Here is a 9,728-nt window from a genome sequence, read left to right as displayed (position 1 = left end):
AACTTTTAAAGATGCCTCTTCACCCTGCTGCCCCTGAGAGAGAAGAAAACAGTGGTATTGTGATAAAGTGGTCAAACTCATCTGCTTGCCATTTGGGAGAAATGCTTCAACATCCATGTGCCCAAGACTGCTGAAAATGAATTGGAGGTGTGGTTTATAGATCTAATAAACTATTTCATTTAACCATTTTTTTTTTTACCCAAATTTTTTTCCAAGTTAGAGCCAAAATGCTTCCCCCTCAATCTCTTTTGATTTAGCCCCCTAATTGAAAAACAAAATCATTCACACTGTTCCACAAGCGAATGACTAAGAAACAAGTACTTTGCAGCTAATTGCTTCTTTGACAATTCTCAGTGTTTTCAGAAAATTGTTAACAAAGAAAGATAACAGATAATTTTAACCCAAGCATTACTTTTTAGTGTTGCAAGAACAATATGACTGCCTTGCATACTTCCTAACAGTTAAATAAAACACCTACTGAACTTCATCTAGGTATCAAAACCCCCTAAGAATTAGACAAGCACTGCGTATATTTTCAAATTTACATCTGGAGAAGCCAAGATTAGGAGGGAATGAGTCATCAGAAAAACTAGGAATGAATCACATTCATACTGGAAAATGAATGGTATATAATGCTCCTAAGATTTGACCTTTTGACAAGAACTGTAGGTAATATTTCCTGGAATTTACAAAAATATTTGCAGAAAAATAAAGATGCCAACTTGCTGTGCCCCCATCTCAGCAAGGGCAGGATTGTAAAAGTTACTCATAAAAAATATATCTGTATTTCTGCCTCTCTTTCTTATATTACTCTTGCTGTTGCTTATAACATTAATGAGACAAAGTGAGGAGCGCTCTTCTTCCTATGGAAAAGCTCTACAACGTGATACAGTACTACTAGGAAAAAAAAATAATGAAACCCCAGCATGTTATGTTATTCAGTTAGCTCACTGGAACAAACATTTTTCACCATGGTTACATGCAACAAAACCAACTTGGATGCTCAAATGGTGTAAAACAGCATTGCTGCACTCACCAAAGCAGAGCTGAGGCAATTTCTGTCTCCGCTGGACTCACGATCCTGTTAGACCGATATGTACATTCACAAGTTCTCTATGGAAAAGCAGGTGTTCATATTCCAGTGCTTAAACAATGGACATTAATTCATAAGTCTCAATGATCTCCAAAGCATCTCCTTTCACAATTTCAAAGTTTTTTTCCTGATATCGCTGTTGTGTCACATCGGTGCTGGCATGTGCCTATCCTCTCTAGCCAGTGTACATGAGACTCCACAGTTACTCCCTGATTTCACGAACAGAAATAAGTGGTGACTTTCTGGTTTCTTCGGCAAATGTTGACCTTTTACTGCAAGTCGTTCCACTGAAAACTAACATAATAAAGAAAGTGTTAAACAGTCAAAATAACATAAGCGTTTAGCCTGATCTTCCAAAACAGCAGCAACAGGTGAGTATTGAGTTTCAAGACAAAGACGTTAACCCCATCACTTAAGATAACTCTCCTAACTCAATTTCCTCAGCTGGTGAACAGGCTGCCTGGGTTTGGAATTGGAAGGAGGTACTGGATGCCCAGTGCCTTCAGTGAAAAGGTCTGGAAGCACGAATAAAATCCTTCTTTCTGTCTGACAATGTGGACCTCAGCCATGCATGCCCAATAATGGCATCAAAGGAGAATAACAGAAGATGTAAATTTCTCCCTTTATTATTACTTCCCTCTTGAGGACTGCTAGACAGACAGAGGAATATTCTATAAAAAAGATTATACATCAGTGAAAGTAATGATCTCACTGGGTATATTTCTGAAGTAATGCTGCATTCAGAGAATTCTGAGCAGGTGCAAAATATAGCTCTGAGGCTGCCTATACCGGCAACACCCCTGTTTGACTGTCAGGTGGAGGATTAAAACTACCTCTGTGAGTAAACCTAGGGCTTAAGGACATCTTTACAACAGATGAATTCTGATGGTCAAAGCAGTAGGTACTTGTATACTCAAAGAGACTTGGATCACTAAGATCCATAGGGAGTCACTTTTCTACTTTTAATTATTTTCATTGGATTGCATGCCTGAAAGCTGTGGCTTATTTAAAAAAAATAAACCTCCGCACTGTATTTAAGGGGAAAATGACTATCTGCAACATACCACTATTCAAATGTCAGCTATCAAATGACTAATTCTGTTTTTCCAATATGAAAAACTGCATTTACACAAAGGAAGGCAACTGACTGCTTTGCTTCAAAACTCTATGCTGTTTAATAATGACAAAAAAAATCTCATTTGTTCTATCAAACATTATATTTTATGAATAAATTTTACAACCCTGATGTAGAGTCAGGAGTGGGACGGAAAAAATTACAGATTCATAAAATGCGTACCAGTGGGCTTTCATTGTCAACAATTCTAAACACTGCAGTTCAACTGGATATTCAGTGGTGCCACATCAGTAGGAGTGAGGAGGGAGCAGAGCACTCTGTGGGCAGACTGTTCCTCAGGAAACACCCACACGAGTAGTTAGGTCTGGGATCTCATCACAGAAATCGTATTAGATTTTGCTGACCTCTGCCACCGTTAATGGGAAAACTGGGACAATACTGGGAAAGCAAAGCTTTTTCTGGTTTTAAGGTGTTTTAGTCCATATCTGCCTCAAAGGGTTCTCTTTGGCAGCACAAGATCAACCCTGCCAGGAGAAGCAAGAGTGTCTCCAGAAAACTGCACAGATCAGTGTGCTGTGAATACAGAGCTGTACAGAATGCAATAGAGATGCATGTCTATTTTCCTCATATGCTGGATAAGAAGAGTAAGGAAGCCAAAATAAACCAGACATGCTGTGCTTAAAAGCTGTTTGCAGAAGCAGCATGGCCAGATTATGTAACAACAAAAAGTATTGTTCTTCTGTACAAAGAATACAGATATAGGGCCTTGGAACATCATACCTCACTGTAAGCATAAGATTCTCTCTGCTCTTCTAAAGATGAATAGGAATGTGACTGGAAGCTCTGGGTTCTGCCTATGTAATAGTTACAAACTCTCTGGATTACTTTGGCTTTAGGGAAAATGCTGACAGACTGTAAAAATAAACAATCGGTGAAATCTCTTCCCTAATTCATTAGGAAACTTATTCTGCTTTCTGGTACCTATGTCTCAGCCACACATACACAGACAGCTACCTACTGCCTGCAGGGCAGACAGCAAAGCAAGTATAAGCAAGGAATAAACTGTTCCCTTCTGCTCTTTTTACCTTCATAACATCCAAGCTCCCTCTGTTTTGAAGCTTTTCTTGCTTTTGATTGCAGTGATGCTCCGTTGAAGAAATTCTACTTTCAAACTGCCCAAGAGAGTGGACATATCTTTGAGGCAGCCTGGATACAGTTTGGGAAGTAATACTGGCACTTTACGTACCTGGCCCTATTTCTGCTCTCAGTGCTAAGTCAGGTCCACCTGTGTGATGCAGATGTTCAGCGAAGGTGAGCTTCCAGGTCCAGCTGCTGTTCTCAACACCTCATCACTAGAGTGCTCTGGCTGGGAGGACTGTACCCAGTGTTTAGAGAGGCACTGCAAGTTGAGAGATCTGGTCTCACAGAAGGGCATAATTTTTACTAGTGCTGATAGTGCTGCTGCCAGGTTGGGGACAATTGGAAAGTATGGGGAAAGCCTGCAATAACCAGGCTGCTTCCAAAATGTGTTCTCAGGGCTGAAATACCACACACCAGAAAAAAGTGTTCACACCAGCTTTATTAGGGCACTGAGCATCTGCTAGACAGGATAAGTCAAACATGCCTGAAGTGTTAGGAGGTAGATTTTCAAACTGACACTTTCTTAAGGAAACTAATGGATTAAAAATTAAAACAATCTTGCTCTTCTTTGTATAAAGAACCATCCTGGTTGTGAAATGCTGGGAAATGTGGCTGGATGACATTAGCCACAGAGTGACAAAAACTGAAGCTATTCAAGGACATTTCCTCTGAGCCTGCAAAAATTGTAGCCATTGGAATCAGCTTTTACTGGTAATCAAGTCACCTCGAGACCTGCCATGTCTACGCGTTTCTATGTGTAACAGATTAAAACTTTTTTGACTAAATCCCAGCCCTCTCAAGCTCAATGCAAATGCTTTTCCTGGTTTTAATAGGCCATTGGGGTAGTACTACTATTTGCCTCTTCATTCAAGGCCTTACATCACTGACTTTGTGGCATCTGCTTTGTCAAGGACACTAGCATTGATGGTATTTTTAATATTGTCTTCACTCAAAACCCCTCCTGTTCCTTCCCATTCCTCAGCCAATGCAATGCTCCCAAGCACCTAGCTGCCAAGCCAAGAGCCCTGTGAGGATATTGAGAACCTAATTCATAAGAGGAAGGTGGATAGACAAGCTAGGTTTGTCCAGCCAGGGCTGAGGGGGAAAAGAGTGCCTTCTACTAATACACTGAGGAAAAAGCTCAGCACCAATGGTTTGGTAGCAGTTAAGATTAAAAAATAATGTTGGCACAAGTGAGGTATTAGCTGCCCATAAAATCCAAAGTTTCCAAACTATTAGAATACTCAAGTTCAGGGGCAGTTTTGCAAAGGAGGAATCAGGTACAGAGCAAGGATAAGATCAAGACATCTGAGTGTTTGCAAGATAAAGTTCAATAAATTAATAGCAGTAATCATTATATGAGATAATGTCTGCAGTAGCTGGGATGGAGAATTTAATAATTTAGGTGGTCCCTTCCATCTTATGTTGTTACGCAACTGCAGCCAACATTATTCTGTACCCAGAGCCAACAGAAAAGAGAGGCTCTTGTTACTCCTGATGCAAGTGCTTTAATATGAGCAAAACAGTCAAAATTGTGAAGGCTGTGAAAACAGCTAACACAAGCCAGAGGTAACTTAGCAAGACCAGCACCACCTGTGTAAGAGCGATGTAAGACTGGAATCCAATCCAGATGTAAAAGTAACTATCAACAGAGGATATTGATTTACAGGAAGAGGCAGATTTCTGCATAGCAATGGTGTGAACTTACCACAGCTGCACTTTGATAAGTTGTCTCAAAAGCAAAGCTGTAGTTACACAAAACACATTCGCAAATGCACCTCTTAATGTAGGCAGCTGGAATGAGAGCTGCATGAGTATGAGAGAAGGAGAGATGTAAAAGCATCACTCACTTCTGGTAATGTTAAAGGCAGGACATGAAAAAGCACCAATTGTGCAACCAGAATAGTGACAATGATGCTATGGACAGTTCTCATAAATCCAGGATTCACTAGCTGAAAGAAAGATGTATTCCCATTATTGTAAGAATCTGAGCCGTTTACACAGGCAAATTAGAAAAATATATCAGTGTGGATGAATATAAACGATTTTCCTAGAGAGTAAGGGTCTAACCAAAGGAGACTGAGTTATAAACAACAATCAGGATGTAATTGATTAGCAGGAGTGGCATGAAAAGCCTGCTGAAGCCAAAAAGGATTAGTAAAGATGTATAATTCAGTGTAGCAGAAAAACAAAACTCAGAACTCTATGAAGATATCTTTTTTTCTATTTATCTACTTCTGTTCAGCATTCTGAAATACATTGCTTGTAAATATGCTGCCACAGTGTCTGGTCCCCAGACAGTCTCTAAATTGGCCATGTCATAGAATGAGAAGATTTTTTTCACTAAAACCTAAGAATTTTAATTCTGCAAATGTCTTGAGGGAGAACATGCGCCACTGCCCTGGAAGTGAGGCCCTCTCCAGGGAGTTGCTTTTCTCTTTCAGTGCTCTGAAGCCAGAGGCATAAAAGCATTTTCTTTAACACCATCCCTTTGAGTTACTTTGCCTCCTCTGACCTGTACAAAAGCAGAATTCCAATCTCCTCCCTGTGCTAAGATAACTTGCATAGTTTTGCTGTAGCTGTGTTTCTGTTTTTTCTTTGCCGGAGTTTTGGCTGACCGACAGTTGTTTTGCTTTGGCAGGCAGGGGTGAAGATCTGGTTCACGATTTCCAGTTCTGACAGATTATCTCTGAGGAATCTTCTGGAGTGGCAATCTTCAAATACGTTCCCTTGAGAGTAATGGCCTGAGACCTGCATACAGGTTTGCAGAAAAGAGGACATTAAGCTGCAACACTTAACAGTGAACTTGAGGCAAAGTAGTATTTCTTTTAAGATATTTACACAAATGTTACACAAATCTGTAAATACCTGGGATAAAAATCAACCTCTCTACATGCTGAAACTGAACAAACACAAATAATACAAGCTAAGACACTGCATTGTTTAGTGCACTTCCCACATTTGTTTTAATAATCATAGTTTGATTTCAATAACACTATAAAAGCTAATATACTCACTATTATATTCTGTAAACTAAGGAACCCTGTTGCTAATAAATGATGAGAGATTGATCTGTGACTAGGAGAGACGACACAAAGAGCATCCAGTATTTGCTAGCACATATCCTGTAGGAAATAAGACAGAGTCTACAATATAGCAGGATCATAATATACACTCATCTTCATGGCATGTCTTTCCTAAATCTGTATTGCTTTAGCATAAAGAACAGCCTTTATTACTGTGCACGATCTGCCATGATAGTTCAGACATGAACATGAAGACAGCAGGTGGCAACAGCAGGTCCTTCACTGCATAGCCTACAGATGTAGGTACAGCTGCAAACTGACGTAATGGGCCTTACCATCTGCAAGGGAAAAAAAAGAGGAAGAGGAGTATGCCTAAGCCTTCACCTCGTGGATAGCTCCAGGGAGAATATGCACTCTCTTGTCTCCCTGCATGGCATGATTTTCCTCTTGCCTGTGTAACATTACAGCACTGGAGGTCTCCATTGGGATGGCCACATGAGCATCCCAGTAAGGACCACCACTTAGCACCTTCTTCTCAAAGGCACACTACTGCTTTGCAGGTAAAGGGCACTACTACCCACCAGTGTCATCCCACCGATTTCTTCTCTGAATCCTCCAACAGCCAAACTTCTTCCTCCTAGTATCAGCTGCTTTAGGCTTGCACATTTTGATCTCCCACAGCACAAGATGTATTCTAAATCCCAGTGGCAAAGGATAAGCTATCGTTCTGAGCTACTGTGGACTGCCAGTCCTGGGTGCATAGAAATTTCTCTTCGGATATCTACAATCTTCAAAATTGGTTTAGGAACATACATGGACCAGTGTCCCACCACTTGTGGGACGCACCTAAGCACTTTTGGAAAGCCTATTTTCACTCCAAATGTGTCACCTGAACTTCAAGGTGCCGAGCACTAACAGCTGCCATGGACTTCAGTAAAAATTCAGTTTTCTAACTTGAAAGCTCAGAACCACATGGGCCACCTTTTAAGTCTTCGATGAGACATCACAAGAAGAGCACAGATTTTGTCAAACAGGGCCTTTGTAGTTTAAATTACAAGAACAATAATGTAAGGGGTTATTTTACTCCATTTTGAATGCTGAACTTAAATATCCTTTTTACTGAAAAAAATAAAGCTCTTATTAAAAATGGCCTTTATATAAAGTTTACTAGGCTTGCTCAATGAAATGTTGGAAAACTTGAAATTTGGACATTGAATGCTGTTTGATCGCATCTGAATTGAATGGCTCCTCCATTTTCTCCAGAAGATCTATTTCAACATTTTCATTTATAAGACACTATTTACTTACAGAAAAAAACCCATTTTCTTGCAGCCCCAGGACTCCCTCTAGTGTCATTACATCCAGGCGCTTTGGGGATCTGTATGGACCAGTGCAGGTTTCTGTTTGCTTTTGATGAAGACTTCATAAATTACATCCATAACTTCTTACTTATATCTGAGATGTTAAGAAGCTTTGGTCCACTATACTGCCCCTCCACTCAGGAAACCCAAGTTGAATACTTATGTTAAATTAATATTAAGTTATCAAATTGTAATTTTAATACAACAAGGTTTGAGTTACTGCTACTTTATCTAAAGACTTAATTTTTTTTAGCTGGAGTTGTTTACATTAGTAGCACAAGACCTCTCTTGACTGCTTGCAGTCAGTGTTCAGTCTTTCCCATCAGAATTACCCTAAGGCGTGTCTTAGGAATGTCTGTTACTTTACCACAATGGTAATTCCAGCATCATCTATCCCAACCCAAAGAAATCTGACAGAAATTGCTTCAAAACAAATGGAGAGTTTTGTTTGTTCTCAAATGGTTGAAAGCCTACGGAAACCCTAAGGGAGTCTTGGATGCAGCAGCAATTTGCAAAGAAGAGTGTTGATGGTTAAAAATTGAATGGAAATTAATCTCTGAAGTGGCTTCTGGTACCACATGAAACTCCTTTATTTTCAGTGAAACCTTTCTCTGAAAAGGTTTCAATGAAGAGAAACTGATGTATAGTGTATTATAGTGGTCAGTAACATCACACATTCTGCTTTAACTAATAGACTGATTAGCTGTTGGATGCAAACAACCAGACCTCCATCATTAACAGGGAAGAATCTGTCAACTAGCTGAATGTTTTTTTCAGGTTTGCACGGAAATACTCAGCTCTGAGGATGACTACTGGGTCTGCAGCTGGCATACAGGAATCATCACACTGAGGAAGAAGAAAAAACACAAATAAGAACATTTTACATACCAGATTTCTGCCTATCTGACTGCATGGCCAGGATTTTTTCTTTGCAGGACACAAGTCCTGTCGGGCTTTCAAGACACAAGAGATCCTTGAGTAATAAAAAATGAAAGCTAATAAAAAAACCCCAACATCTTCCTTTGGAAACTCCAGAAACAAAGGAAAATTCAGATTTACATTTCTTAGGAAACCTAAACCCTGCTGAAAGCAAGTAGGACTCAGGTTTGGAAACTGCTGAATTGACTTAAGAAAATGTGATAGGCCATTTAGGCCTTTCTGGAAATGTGGCCTTTCTCTTCTCAGAAGTCTCTTAACGCTTGTTTTAGACGACCATGGAGATTTATGTCTGAGACATAGCATCACAGAGCTGATGAGGTGAGGAGACATCTCTGGAGACTGTCCAGTCCAACCCCTCTGTTCAAAGTATGGTCATCTACAGCAGGTTCCTCATGGCTGTATCCTGTCAAGTTCTGAATATCAACAAGGATGGAGACCCCACATCCTGTCTGAGCAACTTGTTCCAATGCCTGACCACCTCCAATATGAGGAAGTTTTTTGTGTTTAAATGAAACTGCCTGTATTTCAGTTTGTGCTCATTAGCTCTTGTCCTTTAAGTAGATACAGCAGTCCTATTCCCTCTTCTTCATGTGCTCCCATCACCTGTTCCTAGACACTGATGAGATCCCTCCAAACCTTCTCTTCTCCAGGCTGAAAAATCCCTGTTCTGTCAGTCCTTTCTCCTGTGTCAGAGCAGATTGTCTTTCTTTGGATGAGAGGTAATTCTGGAACAAGCATATTAAGAAAAAGTTTACTTTGTTTAACGAAAATATTAGTTCAGTGACTACTGAGTTACTCACTAGGGCTACATATGATATATGAATTGATTGATTACATTTTTGTGACTGTATCAGCATAGCTACAATGTGAAATAAATTCTAAGTTTCACATACCCTAAAATAGTTCATCATATTCCCAAATTTAATCCCATACAATGAATCACAAGGTATTTTTTAAAAAAGCCTCATTCTTTTCACAAAAGGTTGATAGTTCTGTAACCAGTGTGATTACCTCCAACTGCATCATAGATATGTTTTCCTCTTCACTGTGCTCAGACCACCAGTGAGTGATCCGGTCCAGGATGGAAGTAGCCC

This window comes from Cuculus canorus, chromosome Z, assembly GCF_017976375.1.
Source record: "Cuculus canorus isolate bCucCan1 chromosome Z, bCucCan1.pri, whole genome shotgun sequence".
In the NCBI taxonomy this organism is placed as follows: domain Eukaryota; kingdom Metazoa; phylum Chordata; class Aves; order Cuculiformes; family Cuculidae; genus Cuculus; species Cuculus canorus.
The sequence above is the reverse complement of the archived record's forward strand: the minus strand, read 5'-3'. Positions refer to the sequence as shown.